The 14876-nt window shown below is 31.7% G+C and overlaps 1 non-coding gene and 1 pseudogene across 1 annotated transcript; one reads left to right on the top strand and one right to left on the bottom strand.

Moving 5' to 3' along the window:
* LOC113866912 overlaps window positions 1-14876 on the top strand; it is a 45651-nt pseudogene that overhangs the window by 18363 nt on the left and 12412 nt on the right.
* On the bottom strand, window positions 13873-13979 carry LOC113868295. Its single transcript, XR_003505316.1, has one exon. It is a non-coding gene; the product is annotated as a small nucleolar RNA R71 (small nucleolar RNA).

Raw genomic sequence — 14876 nt, 5'->3', positions numbered from 1 at the left:
CGGGTATGGGTGTGGGTAAAAACCCGCAAATTTTAATGGGGATGGGTGCGGGTATGGGTATCTAAGTACCCACCCCGCCCCATACCTGCATATATATATGCTTGAACTTTATTCTACAATTGTGCATTGAATTTTTGTATTATTATATTATTTATGTGAAGTTATATAAGATTAATATAAAAATATATTTAATAATAAAGTAAACAAAAAAATTTATTTTGGTTTATATTTTTTATAGAAAAATTTATTTACTATTTTATATCATTTAATTAGGCTAATACAATTTAATTATTATATAGTTAATATGAGATTGACTTTTTTAAAATATTATTTATATATGACACATAAAATATTTTTCATACAAATATTTTTGTTAATAAAATCATATTGATGTCTATATCATAAAGTGAATGATAAATAATAAATATATTGTAAATATTTTATAAATTTTACAATCACCTACTATTACCGTAAATTTATTATTTATTAATAATATTTAAATTTTACTCTTTATATTTTAATTTAAAATAATAATTTCTATGCAACATATGTATTACAAGCACAACTATAATCTATTGAATCTAAATAATATTATTCTTACTATTTATTTACGTTCAAAGAAGTTTTTGAAAAGATATAAATATAAAAAATTATTGTTAATTTTTATTTATTAATTTTTTTTAGGTAAAAAAGTATAATTTTTGTAATATACACGTATATTTCTTTATTATAAAATTTTATTGTGACTATTAATCTTTTATTCAAATTCTTTCTTTTAAAATTTATATACATTATAAATATTTAATTCATTAAAATAATTTTTCAAAAATTAATATTTTTGATAAAATACTTTTGTATAGTATATGAGTTAAAAATACTAGTATTAATATATATATATATATATATATATATATATATATACATATATTATTATATTATATTATTTTAATTAAATATATTATTTTTCTTACAATTTTAAATTCAAAAGTTAAAAAAAATATTTTATGTATCCACTTTCTGTTATTAGTATTGAACTTCTTTACTCAAACTTTATTCTCATTCTCAATATCTGTCTCATTAAAACCTAATAACTATGAAACACTATTCATTAGAGTTAGTTGTCAATGTCGTCACGAGAGGTCACCAAGTGATCCCACATGAAGGGACAACCATTGTGCAGATCTATTTCGTTGTCGCTCTGACATTATCAATTGATCAAATCTCACACAAGATAGGGTTATCACTGACAAATAACTTGTGTGTTTAGTTTTGCTTATTGTTTCTAAAAATTTTAGTTTAGAAAATTATTATATTAAGATATATTTAGCATTTATGATCTTTGAATATTTGTTTTTTTATCTATGTTTGTACCTTGTTCGGCAACTACATATTGAATTTTTGTATTATTATGCTACTTATGTGAAGTTATATAAACATATTTTTCTTTATAAATATTTTTTTCTCAAACAACGCGCGGGTAATGGGTACAAGATGGGTATGCGGGTACCCAGAGGGTACGGGTACGGGGATTAATGTTCATAGGGGTTGGGTACGAGTATTTTTTTAAAACGCGAGTATGGAGATGGGTACTATAATACCCTACCCATTACCATTCCTACTTCAGGCCACGAACCAAAAAGAGGCCGTTTTCATAGCTGAAAAAATGTAACAAAGTGACGAACAGAATTTTAAATTTTAAATTTTTGAATTTAATTTTTTTTGTTCTTCTCTTCTCTTCTCTCTCTCTCGCTCTCTCTCCCTTTTACGAATTGTTTCCCTCCATCCATGGAGGCTTAGATTTCCATCTAATTCAAGGATTAAATGGGACGTGACACTCTTGAGGATTGATCTCACATTGGCATAAATTCAATAATAATTTCAGTTTCATCTCTTCCTTATTTTCTCCTTTTGCTAATTATATTTTTGAATTGAACTTATTCGTTTGGATTGATGATTATGCATCTAGTTGATTACGTATTATTCGATTGATGTATGTAATTGAGTTTTAAGGAACATGAATTGGATTTTCAGGTTTGAAAACTACGATTAACGGCATTGGTAAATTAAATTGACACAATTCTATTAAGTTCTAGAGTTTTCTGAATTTTAATTAATTATGTGCTAATCGAATGCATGAAGGTTTTCATGTGAATGCTGAGTTTGAATTGAGGTTTCATTCGGATTCATTGTTAATTACCGAATTGTTTGTTGATGTACTCTCTTAAAAATCCGGTGATAGAGTAGTCATTTTTCTTCTTAATTCTTGGATTGGAATTTCAATTTTTTTTTCACTCTTCATTCTAATTATAATTAAGTGCATTTTTGGTTTCTTTTATAAACAACCCCCTCGTTTTATATACTCTCTAAATAGATTAATTTTTTCTTGTGATTCTTTGAGAAACGACCCTAGTTGCTTACCTCGTACTATAGTAATTGGGTTTATTTTGACCCGTGTGCGACCACGTGTCATTCAACAGTTTCATGCTCATAATGCACATGCCCTCTATTCCTCTTAGCAACAATGACCATATCCAACACATTAATATCATATTTCAATTATTTTAAATCTTGCCTATATTCAACCAGAAAGTATCTTCTAATTTTTCATACTTTATTTTCTTACTAATGTTCACAAAATTGAAAATATTCATATGTCTTCATCACAATCAGGCCAAATTGCTACTTTACTCCACTTGTACTCATTTCTATGCCCATTTTCTTTCACAAAATTACTTGATAGAATGGTCACATAAGTTAGCAATATAGCCACACAAGAGAGGAAGGTAAAATATGCAAAAAGGCCACTTCTATTCACACAATCATTTTTCTTTTTGCAAAACAAAAAATTATAACTGACATAAGAGAACAATTTCACTATCACTACCACTTTCTTTTCTTAAAACAACATAAATAATTTTCTTAAAACCATATTATCACTGATAAAGGGAGAAAGAAACAATATTAACTTTATAAAAGAGAAAAATCTAACACTATTAGCATATTTTCATCTCTAATAGCTGAAAAGAAATTAGAGTTCTTAACAAAGAAAATGATTTTTTATTCAAAGTGCGTAACAAAAAAATTTCATAAAAATTTAAGAAAAAATAGTATTGAATCATCCGTTAGATTATCTTTTTCGTGAGAATAACACATAATTTTGAATTTTTTTATCATCAAACAATTATAATTTTTAATAATCTTAATATTTGAAAAATATTAAGGGTTTTTATTAAAAAAATTATAATAATAGTTGTTTAGCAACATTTATTCTTTTAAAAGGATGAAACGAAGTTATTTTTATTAAATCACTAATGTTATAAATATTTTGTTATTATTAATCAATATTGTTTTAATTTAAAGACTAAAATATTTTATAGATATAAAAGGAAAAGAATAATGTGACAATTTTTTGCTGTTTGAATGATCAAAACTAGAGTTTAGTGGTTTATTTATTGATGCGGGTCAAACGTGGATATCAACGAAATAAATTTTTGCAACCCGAATCTCATCTTATATATACCGGGGTGTAATTCTACTTATGGTTAAAATGAACTAAAATTCGTTTCTACTTGTCCCCTACAGTTAATTTACTTATTTATTTTTTATTTTGTTTTGTTCACCCTTATTTAAGCACGGGGCATGACGATTTCGTTATTATACTTCGTTAATTTGGAAAATTTCATAGTTGACTATAAGAAAAGTTCAAAACCCATACATAAAGATACATAAACAAGGGAACGTGCATTGGTCTTGAACCGACAATCATCAACACGTGTGCTTTCCAATCTGACAGAACATAGCACCCGAAAGACCTTTTTAATTAAAGTTCATAATACATAGGTTGTGAGAGATGATGCCCAAGTGTTTGGTGTGACACTGTGCATTGAATTGAATTTGAATCCGTCAATTCGTGACAACCCCACAAAGGCTGTTCCTGATATATAAATGTAAAATGTAAAATTGTTCAAGCTAATAAACACGCATTACAAATAAATTTTTGTTGTGAATTTTAATATTCTTAAAAAAATTTCATCTACATGTAAGTATATTCATCAATTATAGTAAAATGAAACATTTTAAACTCTTCCAATATTATTTCTATAATACTATACTTACATGTACATATTACAATTGTTCCTTAATATTAAGGGATGCAATTGTTGAGTATATTTAGTTTGAAAGTAATAAAAAATAAAATCACATGATAAGAGAACAAAAAATGAAAAAATCACGTAATAGAGTTATACTAATGTTCTTCTTGTGACTGTCTAAATATAATATAATTCAATTTAATTTTAAACTATTATGTTACTGTAATTATCAATCTTTTATTATTATTATTATTATTATTATTATTATTCAATGATCATGTAATTATGACTGTATTCTTATTTAAGTATTATCGTAATAATCATAGATAATAACAATTAAATAAAAATATAAAATTCGTTAGAATTGTTAAATTCAATTAATTGATAAGAAGTATAAATAATGGATTTATTCTCTTAACTCTTATTATTAAATTACCTATTTATTTCATTAAGTTATTAATGGTACAATCATCTGTCAATTAATTAACTCAGATATATCTTCAAGCAACCAATTCAAGAATATTTATGATATTATAAGCTTAAAGGAGTCAAATAATGATAAATAAAATTTGAAGTTTTCAAAACAAAACCTAATTGTCTTAATCAATTTTTTAATTTCATTGGTTCTATTTTGCCTTAATAAGGTTAGAGAGTAAATTCTAGAGTCTGTCCAGACAAGTCACTCATAACAAAGAAAAAATAAATAAATTATAATAATCACATATCTATTTTTTTAGATTCAATTCCTCACTATTTTTGTGGCTAATTTAGCATAAATAAAGTAAGCAAAAAATGTTGCATATTCTTAGTTATCTTTAACATAAATTAATTTCTATATTAATTAAGGTTAATTATTTCTACTACAAAAAATAAAATAGAGGTTTCTAAATATTCAAAATTTTTGCACTCAAAGAACAATCATATCCTAAACAAAATATTTGAGCATGCTTTTTATCACAAATGTACAAGAGAATATTTAAAACTTCTCAAACTAATTTATTACTCTATCCATGACACAATAAAAAGAAAATAATGTTTTTGAAGAGAATACTTCCTTTTGTGATAAGTCAAAGTTCATAAGTAATCTCTTTTGAGATGAGTCAGAGTTCATATGTACTCCCTTTTGTAATGACAAAACAAAATTAAACAATAAAAATAATTAAAAGAATATTATAGAGATTAAAATAAACCAAGCATAAAGCATAAAAATAATTATAAGCTAATCTGATTTGAGAGTACATCAACATTAAAATAAAACAAATACATAAAACAAAAGTATCCTAAAGATGAACTCCTAACCCAAAAATGTAGTTAAAATAATAAAAAGAAAAAATAAAAATTCAAGTTGCCTCTTACAAGCACTTGTTTAATATCATGAGTCCGAGCACCATTCTTTGAGCTAAATAGGTTGATAAGGTGCTTGACTTCATATGATCCCAAACACTTTTACTTCAACTTCCATAACATTTCAATGGAGATTTTTAGAAAAGTATGATGGTCACATGGGACTGTCATTCTATCTTCTCTAGTTTTCTTCCTCACTCACCCTGTTTTTTTCAATTTTAGGATCGAACTACGTAGTAAAAGATCAAGAATAAGTTAACATACACTAAAAATAGACAAAAAAAAAGATAAAATTAAGCAAATATATTTTTGTTTTTTTTATTATTAAATGCTTAATCGCCCAACTTCTAATTTCATAGATGTTGTAAACATATAATTTTTAATGCTGGCATAAAAATTTTGTTGCGATCTTAATAGTTTTTAACAAATTCAACTACTAGGTAAGTATACCCATCAATTAAAGTAAAAGATAGTGTTTTATACACTCTTAGTATTGTTCCTATAGAGACTATACTTACAAACATATAATATTAATATTTCTTCAATGTTGAGGGATGCATTATTGAGGATATTTGACTTAAAAGTAGTAAAAGTTAAATGAAATAGTAAGAAAACAAAAAATAAAGAAATCTTATAGTAGAATTGTCACGACCCTTTTTATAAAGGATTAATGACATCATGCAACACAGCTCCCAGCATGATTTATTTATGAGATAAAATATATAATATAGGAGGTATACTTTTCAGAAATTAAATTTGAACTTCTCAACAATAAGATAATAAAGCCCCAAGTGCATTTTCATATATTCAAAAAATTATATAAATGTACACATTTACAACAATTACTCTTCATGGAGCTCAAAATATAAATTTATAAACAACAATTACATTTCTTGAAAACTGTAGTTAAATAGTCTAGACCTATCACTAAGATCTAGACTAACAAAATAATTAAAGCTACAATTTTTTCAAAAGCATGTCAACTTTGACTTTTCTCAATCAGACCTTCCAGCCTGAGAAGTATCTATAGCACCTATTACTTCTGCTGACATACCACCGTACGATCATTGCAACACACATACACCCCAACATAGACAATATGTAAGGGTGAGCTTACGAAATAACAACCACAACATAAATAGCAGAGTACAAACATATATATTTATACAACTTATCATTTCAATAATTTCCAACACATAATGCAGCAATATAATCCATTATCAACTCATCTAATGCAAACAACAACAGCCCAGTCCCAATAACTGATGTCACAGCCTTAATAATCCAGTACAAACCTACAATCTTTTGGTCTAGGAGCAACTCATCCTAGTACCTGGATCCAAATAAAGTACAACTTAACTCGACATGTGATAAATCCACATTTTATTGGATTTTTACTTGTCATTTTGATGTTTCTTAATAGAAAAAGTATACTTAGGAAGTGTAAATAACATAAAAACATCATTTTGGTTAAATATCACAAGTTTCTTAATTTTTGGCTAATTTACATTGATTTACATAGATATAGTTTGCAATTTTGATCATTTGAATAATTGTGCATGAATTTCTAGACTTTTTCCATGGATTTTTAGCATTTGAGAAAGTTTGAGATGAAAGTAATCACTTTGGATCCCATAGTGAACACTACAGCAAGCTAAATCCAGAAGGGCAGACGAAAGTGATCACTATGAACCCATAGTAACAACTATAGAGACGCATTTTGAAGAAGTGCTGCGCATGCTTACTTTGGAACCATAGTAGACACTCTGGAGCACCCAAAGTTATCACTCTGATACCAAAGTGACAACTCTAGATAGCCAAAAGCACATGACTTGCGTGTGGCTACTATGAGGCGAGAGTAACTACTATGGAACGCTGCGCGTTATCACTATGATGCCAAAGTGATAACTCCATAGAGGCCCAAATCACAGGACTTACGCATAACCACTATGGAGCGATAGTAACTACTATAGAGCACTGCGCGTTATCACTATGAAACCATCTTTAGGTGAAAATTTCTGCACTATAAATAGGATTTGAGAAATTAGGGTACGGAGCTTTCACACACTTTTAGCTTCTTTTGCCATTTTAAGGAACACTTGCAGAGCCTAGGGTGGCCTTGGATGACAGCCAAGGGTCCAACCTAGGGTTTGAATTCCATTTCTTCTTCACTTTTCTTTAATTTTTCATCTTGATGTTATTGATTTCTCTTTACTTTCATTTTGTAATTGTGAGACCCATTCTCATGGAGGGCTAAACTTTCTTGTAATCCTTAGAGTTCATTTAGACTCTTGAATTCTTGGGTTTTGAATGTTAATATAATTCCTTTTCTTTCATGAATTTCTTCTTCCCAATCTTTTGAATTAACTTAATGATTGAATGAGGGGGACATTGCTTAATTAACCCTAATTCATTTTAATGAAATTCTAAACTTGAATTGCTTAATTCTGGGTTTATTTCTAAGGTTGCGTAATCTTGGGATGAGAGATTGGAGTCCATTGAATTGCTTAATTTGCATGGAAACATAAGGTTGATTTTCACTTGTTAAATTAACCTAATTCGGAGAGGAGAGGAAGATTATTAAATCTTGAGAGGAATAGGGATAGAGTCTACATGAATGAACTAGGGGTTACCACTTTTTATTAATTGAACTTTATAATTTTGTTTCTTGCTTTTTACATTGATCTTGAAATCACAAAACCCCGCTTGTTTACTTGCTTTCTGAATACACTACACACCATATGTTTGATATTTGATTACTCGTCCAATGTTTCATGGGAGATGACCTAAGTTAGCACCCTAGTATTACATTAATTTCTGCTTATATTTTGATGAAGATTCGTGACAAATCTTTTCGTTCATCAGCATATTTCCCAATCGTTACATGCCTACACCCTCAGCTCAACATGTTTGCTAATAGTTACATGCCTACGCCCTTTAAATATGTGACCTGACCCTATTAGGGCGACATTTCACACAAATGCACACAGTCATATAGTAAGCATTTTAACATATTATTTCACAACATTTATTAGCTACTTTCAGCACTTTATACTATAGCATTTCAACAACTATCTCAAATATGAACGATTTCATACCAGTCACAAAACAATATAAGCCTCATCACATGCATCAACTCAATACATCCACTAACAACAGTCAATCCACCCAGCCATGCTCACTCGAGATTCTTCCCTAGGGTTTGTTCATGCACTAACTTATTCTCAGCTAAGATGAAATTATACATGTAGGTATCTCAGCCTCTAGTAAGTGGATAAAGTTAGTTCAAGTAAGCTCCCTTTCCCTAGAACGGATTTCCTTGGATTGGCCTCCACGCACGTTCTAAAGAAAGAAATAACACTCGAGGGCTCAGATCTTCTCACTAGATTCGCACCAAACCAAGGTTCCTACTTGGATCAAGAAGAAGTTCAGCCTTGAGAAGGTTTTCTGTGAGGGAAGAAGGTGAGAGAACTGAGAGAAAATGAGAGAGGAAGGTTTTCTGTGAGGGAAAAAGGTGAGAAATAGAGAGAAAATGAGAGAGGAAGGTTGTCTGGTGAAAAATGACATTTTTCTGCACTGGGATTCCTTAAATACTCTTCCAGGTCGTGCGCTCTCGCTTGAGCAAGCCAGCTCTTGCTTAAGCAAGCCCTACTCTAGCTTGCGCGAGCTCATCCTCGCCTAGGTGAGAAAACTAGATAGTGAAACCTTTCAAATTTCTACTATTCTTGCTTAAGCAAGAGCCATCTCGCCTGAGTGAGATTGGGTCCAAAGAACTACTCATTTTTCTTGTAACTTCTCGTCTGAGCTAGCTTTCTTGCCTGAGCAAGGTCGCTTATCTTATGAGCAAGATCTCTTCTCGCCTGGGCAAGGGGATAGTTGGGGCAATCTTATCTAATCTTGCTTGAGCGAGGCTAATCCAGAATGCCCAAATTAGCACGACTCAATCTCGCTTAAGCAAGAATTACCTCGCTGAGTGAGACATCCTGCACCCAGAACTTCCAACAGAGGCAATACAAGTCCTGGACTACAATTCATAGGTTATTACATATCTAATACACTTAATGATATCAAATATAGCAACCACTCTACATTACAATTGCTTAGCTCTTAAATCAACAATCATACAACTTTCATATTCATATTCGAATGTATGAAAATCCATACTCTTCAAGTATACACAACACAATTTAAAAGGAATAATACATATATAAAAGATGCACCAATCTGACGAGATTTATATGAAAATAAGTTTGGGACTTCTATGTTTGGAAGTTATGTTTAGGAGGGGAAGGGGGAGGAAAGGAGGAGTTAGTGAGGTAACACGGGAGAATAGAAGTAGAAAAGGTAAATGTTGTTTCATCTCTTGTAACAGAATGAAAATCTCGACCAAAAGACAATTATTCTAGTAGGGCTTTGATGAACCCACAATTTATAGATATTTTGTCTAGCTTTTTATAGAGTTTTAATAGGAAAAATAGACTTAGAGATTGTAAATAGTATAAAAATCTCATTTAGGTCAAATATTATAGCTTTCTTAATTTTCACCTTATTTACACTAATTTTTGTGAATATATTTCACAATTCTGAGCATTTGAATAATTGTGCAAGAGATTGTAGACAAATTCCAAGGATTTTTAACCCTTTGGAAAAATATGAACTGAGAGTAATCACTCTCAAGTTCCATAGTGATCACTCTAGGGAGCTGATTCCAAAGGATAGGCCAGAGTAACCACTTTCAGAAGCAACAGTGATCACTCTAGAACTAAAGAGAACCACAGTGCCTGCGCTAATCACTCTCATGAGTGATAGTGATCACTCCAGAAAGTCCCAAGATGAAGGACCTTGTGCGTAACAACTTTCAGAAATGAAAGTGATCACTCCAGTGAAGACTAAACTAGAACACTCAGCGCGTGTTTACTCTTGTTTACAAGACTGATCACTATGAAGTGGCGTCAGACTTAGTATATATAGATAAATGGGAATTAGGTTAATAGTTTTTACACACTTTTAGATTCTTTTGCCATTTTGGGGAACACTTGCAGGGCTTAGGTCATCCTTGGGTGACAGCCAAGGACCAATCCTAGGGTTTGATTCACAATTACTCTTCACTTTTCTTTAATTTTCACATTGATGTCATTGATTTCCCTTTGTTTTCATCTTAAATTTTTAAGACCCATCCTCATGGAAGGCTAAACTTTCTTGTAATCCTTAGTGAGTTCATAGATTCTTGAATTCTTGGGTATGAATGTCAATATAATTTCCTTTCCTTCATGAATTTATATTTCCTAACTCTTTGAATTGATTTAATGGTTGAATGATGGGGGACATTGCTTAATTAACCCTAATTCGTTTTAGTGAAATTCTTCACTTGGTTTGCTTAATCCTAAGTTAATTTCTAAGGTTGCATAATCTTGGGGAAAAGAGTTGGAGTCCATTAAATTTGCTTAAATTTATATGGGGTTTTAAGGTTAATTCTCACTTGTTGAGTTAATCTAATTCAGAGGAAGAGAAAAAGTATTGAATCTTGAGAGGAATAGGGATAGAATCACATGAATGAACTAAGGATTGCTACATTTCACTGATTGAACTCATTAATTTCATCACTTGCTTTTACATTAAAATTGGAATCACACAAAACCCCCTTTTTAATTGCTTTCACAGTAAATGTTTACAACATGTTCAATGTATGTTACCAACCAAAGTCATTGGAGACAAACTAGGCTTGCATCCTAGACAACATAAGAATTCTGCATATTTTGATGAGATTGGCGACAACTCTTTATGCAAACAACAATAATTATCACCACATTTGCGCCGTTGCCGAGGACTTTGGTGTTCATTTTGCATTGAACTTGTTAATCACTCTGTTTTAGTGTTTTGTTTTTAACTTTTCTGCATATTGCTCTGTTTTTGCTGCAGAATTTGTTAGCTTTGTGCTGCGTTTTTGATGAATCCATATTTTTACTGATATTTTAGCATAATTCTAGCTCATTTAATAAGGAAAATATATGAAGAAAGCAGAAAAACTCAGAAAAAGAGAATGATTGAAAGTTTTATTTCAATTTGTAGTTATTTACGCATTTGTAGAATTTATGCTTAGTTCTTAAGGAATTTATCTTGTTTTTGAAGGAATAATCTGAGCAAAAGTCATGGAAATGGATTATCAATGGAAAGGAAGAGGAAGAATGGCAATGTTGGACTCCAAAATACAAGAATTATGGGATGCAGGCTGGGCGTGATCACTATTGTTAGTGAAAGTGATCATTCCACAGCCTAAATGAGAAGAGGAGCCTGTGCGTAATCACTTTTATTTACAAGAGTGAGCGTTGCCAGTGTGCGTTATCACTTTTGCCAACGAAAGTGAACGTTCCAGAGAGACTTCATTCCTGATGAGCTGCGCGTTGTCACTTTCGCCAACGAAAGTGAGCGTTCCAAAGGCACTTGTATCAGGACAGCTTGCGCGTGGTTACTATTACTCACAAAAGTGATCACGCGCAACCCTCGACCTCCTGCGTTGCCACTCTTATGAATTAAAGTGAATGCTCCAGAGAAGCCTTCAACTCTGCAAGTTGCGCGTGGTTACTCTTGCTCTTGAAAGTGAACACGCGCACTACATAAAGCTTTTGCGTGGTTACTCTTGTGAAGAAAAGTGACAACGCGCAGAACTGGGGTTTCTATAAATACATGATTGAAGCGCGAAACTAAGGGTCTTTTGCTCATTTTCTGTTTTGTTAGTTAGATTCTCGTTGAGAGAGAGTGGAGAGAAGATTGGGGTCGAAGCTTGAAGCTCCAAGAAGAGGGATCAGATTGGAGCTCGTGGCCATGGCTGCTCTGCATTCTTCTTCATCTTCTTCTTCTTCTTTCTCTGTTTTTGTTGCAATGTGTGCTTAATTTCTCATAGTTAGGGGTTTATGGAACTCGAATTGATGTATTGATTCGACTCTATCTTCTGAACTTTAAGTTCTTGGATTAATTGAGTTGTTAATTCTGCTTTTCATGCAATCTTTGAATGGAAATTCATTTGATTAATCAAGAGGAATCTTTACCAATGGGAATTGGATTGTTTGCTCCGATCTGAATTGGCAACCAGAGTTTAGGGATTTCTTAGGGATAAGGAGACCTAATTCTGCAATCTTATAGTTCTAATTCTTAATGCAACCTGAAATTGAATCTCACCTAAGGGATTAGGGAGGTTTAGTGGATTGTTACGGTCAATGAGTTAAGGAATTAACCTTTGGCTAGGTATATGTGAAACTGATTGTCAATTATTCAATTGCTTGAATGTTCAGAGGATTTAATTGGATTGATATTGATATTCTTGTGAAGTAAATTCTTAACTATCCTTCATTGCTATTTCATTTCATCACAAATCTTATACTCTGTTTTTCTGCAAGTTCTTTACTTTTGATTGCTCTGATTATTGCTTTTATATGATACAACTCTCTTCCCAAATTCGTATGGCTCAAATGGTTATTTTTCTGTGAAGTGATAATTGAGTTCCTAATTCCCTGTGGAGACGATACTCGGATCTTAAATTTACTCATTACTTGCTGCAATCCTAGTGCACTTGCTTGTGTTTAGATTGCAAACAACAAGTTTTTAGCGCTGTTGCCGGGGAATTTGAGTTTCAATATCATTAGTAACATAAGAATAGCTAGATTGAGTATTTTGTTTCTCTGAATTTCTGTAGTATTAGTCTGTAGTTAGACATTTTGTCCATTCTGCATAATTCTGCAGCTTTTAAACTTGTGTTTCAATTACTTTTACTGATATTTGCTGCATAATTTTCGTGGTGCAGTTCTGAATACTAACTTGTAGTTTACTTTTGCTTCATTTTGATTTGTATATGCGTGGCAAAAACAAAAACTAATCAACTCTAGTCTTTGATCCTGACATAGACATAACCTTAAGGAGATTGAGAAAAGAGTCTAGAGCAGAAAAAGTCATAGGGAGTGATAGTGAATTAGAAGCTGTCCATTCTCCAGAATTTCAGAACAATCCTAGAGTGAAAAGAACACCTACATCTTTGAGACAACTAAATTCAGAAATAGAGATGGCAGAACAAAATAGAATTAGAACATTAGGGGACTATGCAATTCCTAACATGCAAGGTTTTAACTCTTCTATAATCAGGCCAACTATTCAAGCTAACCATTTTGAGATTAAACCTGCCTTATTACACTTAGTCCAACAAGATCAGTTTTTTGGTGGAAATTTTGATGATCCTAACCTACATATTTCAAATTTTCTACAGCTATGTGACACCATAAGAATAAATGGGGTTAGTGAAGAAGCCATCAGACTGAGACTATTTCCTTTTTCCTTGAGAGATAGAGCAAAATGCTGGTTACAAGCTCAACCACAAGGAAGCATTACAACTTGGACAGAACTTGTGAATAGGTTTCTAACCAAGTACTTCCCTCCATCCAAAGCTGCTAAGCTGAAAGGAGAAATTACATCCTTTGTTCAGCAAGATGGAGAATCATTGTATGAAGCTTGGGAAAGATACAAAGAATTGCTAAGAAGGTGTCCACATCATTGTATTCCAGATTGGATGCAATTGGAAACTTTTTATAGTGAGATGAATGCAGTAACAAGAACAATGGTTGATGCTGCTGCTGCTGGAGGTTCATTAAATACAAAGTCCTTGGAAGAAGCTCAAAGGATTATTGACATGATGGCATCTTCAATGTATCAGAATTCAAACTCAAGGAATCAAGGAAGAAACTCTGGTCATGAAGCTAAGGTTGTGGAAACTTTTCTTGCACAAAATCAGCTACAAAATCAATTGTTTTCAGAACAATTAGCTGCCTTAACACAACAAATCAACAATCTGCAAACAGGGAGTATGCCTACCAGTCAGCTAAGTTGTGATTTTTGTGGAGGAAACCATGTAAATGGTGCATGTGAGGCATCCACAAGTGAACCACAAGAGCAAGTGAATTATATGAATAATTTTCAGAGACAACAGCCATCATATCCCCCTGGATTTCAAATTTCGAATAATAGAACTCAGCAGTATTCTAATTGGAATAATCAATATTCTGCTGCAGAGAATTCTAACTCAAATTTGCCTTTTTCTAATGCAGGTCCAGCAACACAACAGCCTTATTTTCAGAGGAATTCATCCACTTAACCTCAAGAAAATCAGAAATTTTCCAGACCTATGAATGAGAGGTTGACTGAGATGGAAGAAACTATGCCGCAATTCATGAAGGTGACTCAAACAAGCTTCAAAAACCAAGAAGCTTCCATGAAGAAACTAGAGACACAGATTGGACAATTAGCTGAACAACTATCCATCAGGGATGAAGGAAGATTTCCAAGCAATACAGTAATCAATCCTAAGGAGCAATGTCAAGCTTTAACTACAAGAAGTGAAGCTGTAGTTGCAAGTCCTAAACCTGAAGAAAAGAAAGTAAATGATGTAGCAGAGAGGAA

Source organism: Abrus precatorius, unplaced genomic scaffold (genome assembly GCF_003935025.1).
Source record: "Abrus precatorius isolate BTA unplaced genomic scaffold, Abrus_2018 Scaffold5, whole genome shotgun sequence".
NCBI lineage: Eukaryota > Viridiplantae > Streptophyta > Magnoliopsida > Fabales > Fabaceae > Abrus > Abrus precatorius.
The sequence above is the reverse complement of the archived record's forward strand: the minus strand, read 5'-3'. Positions and strand labels throughout refer to the sequence as shown.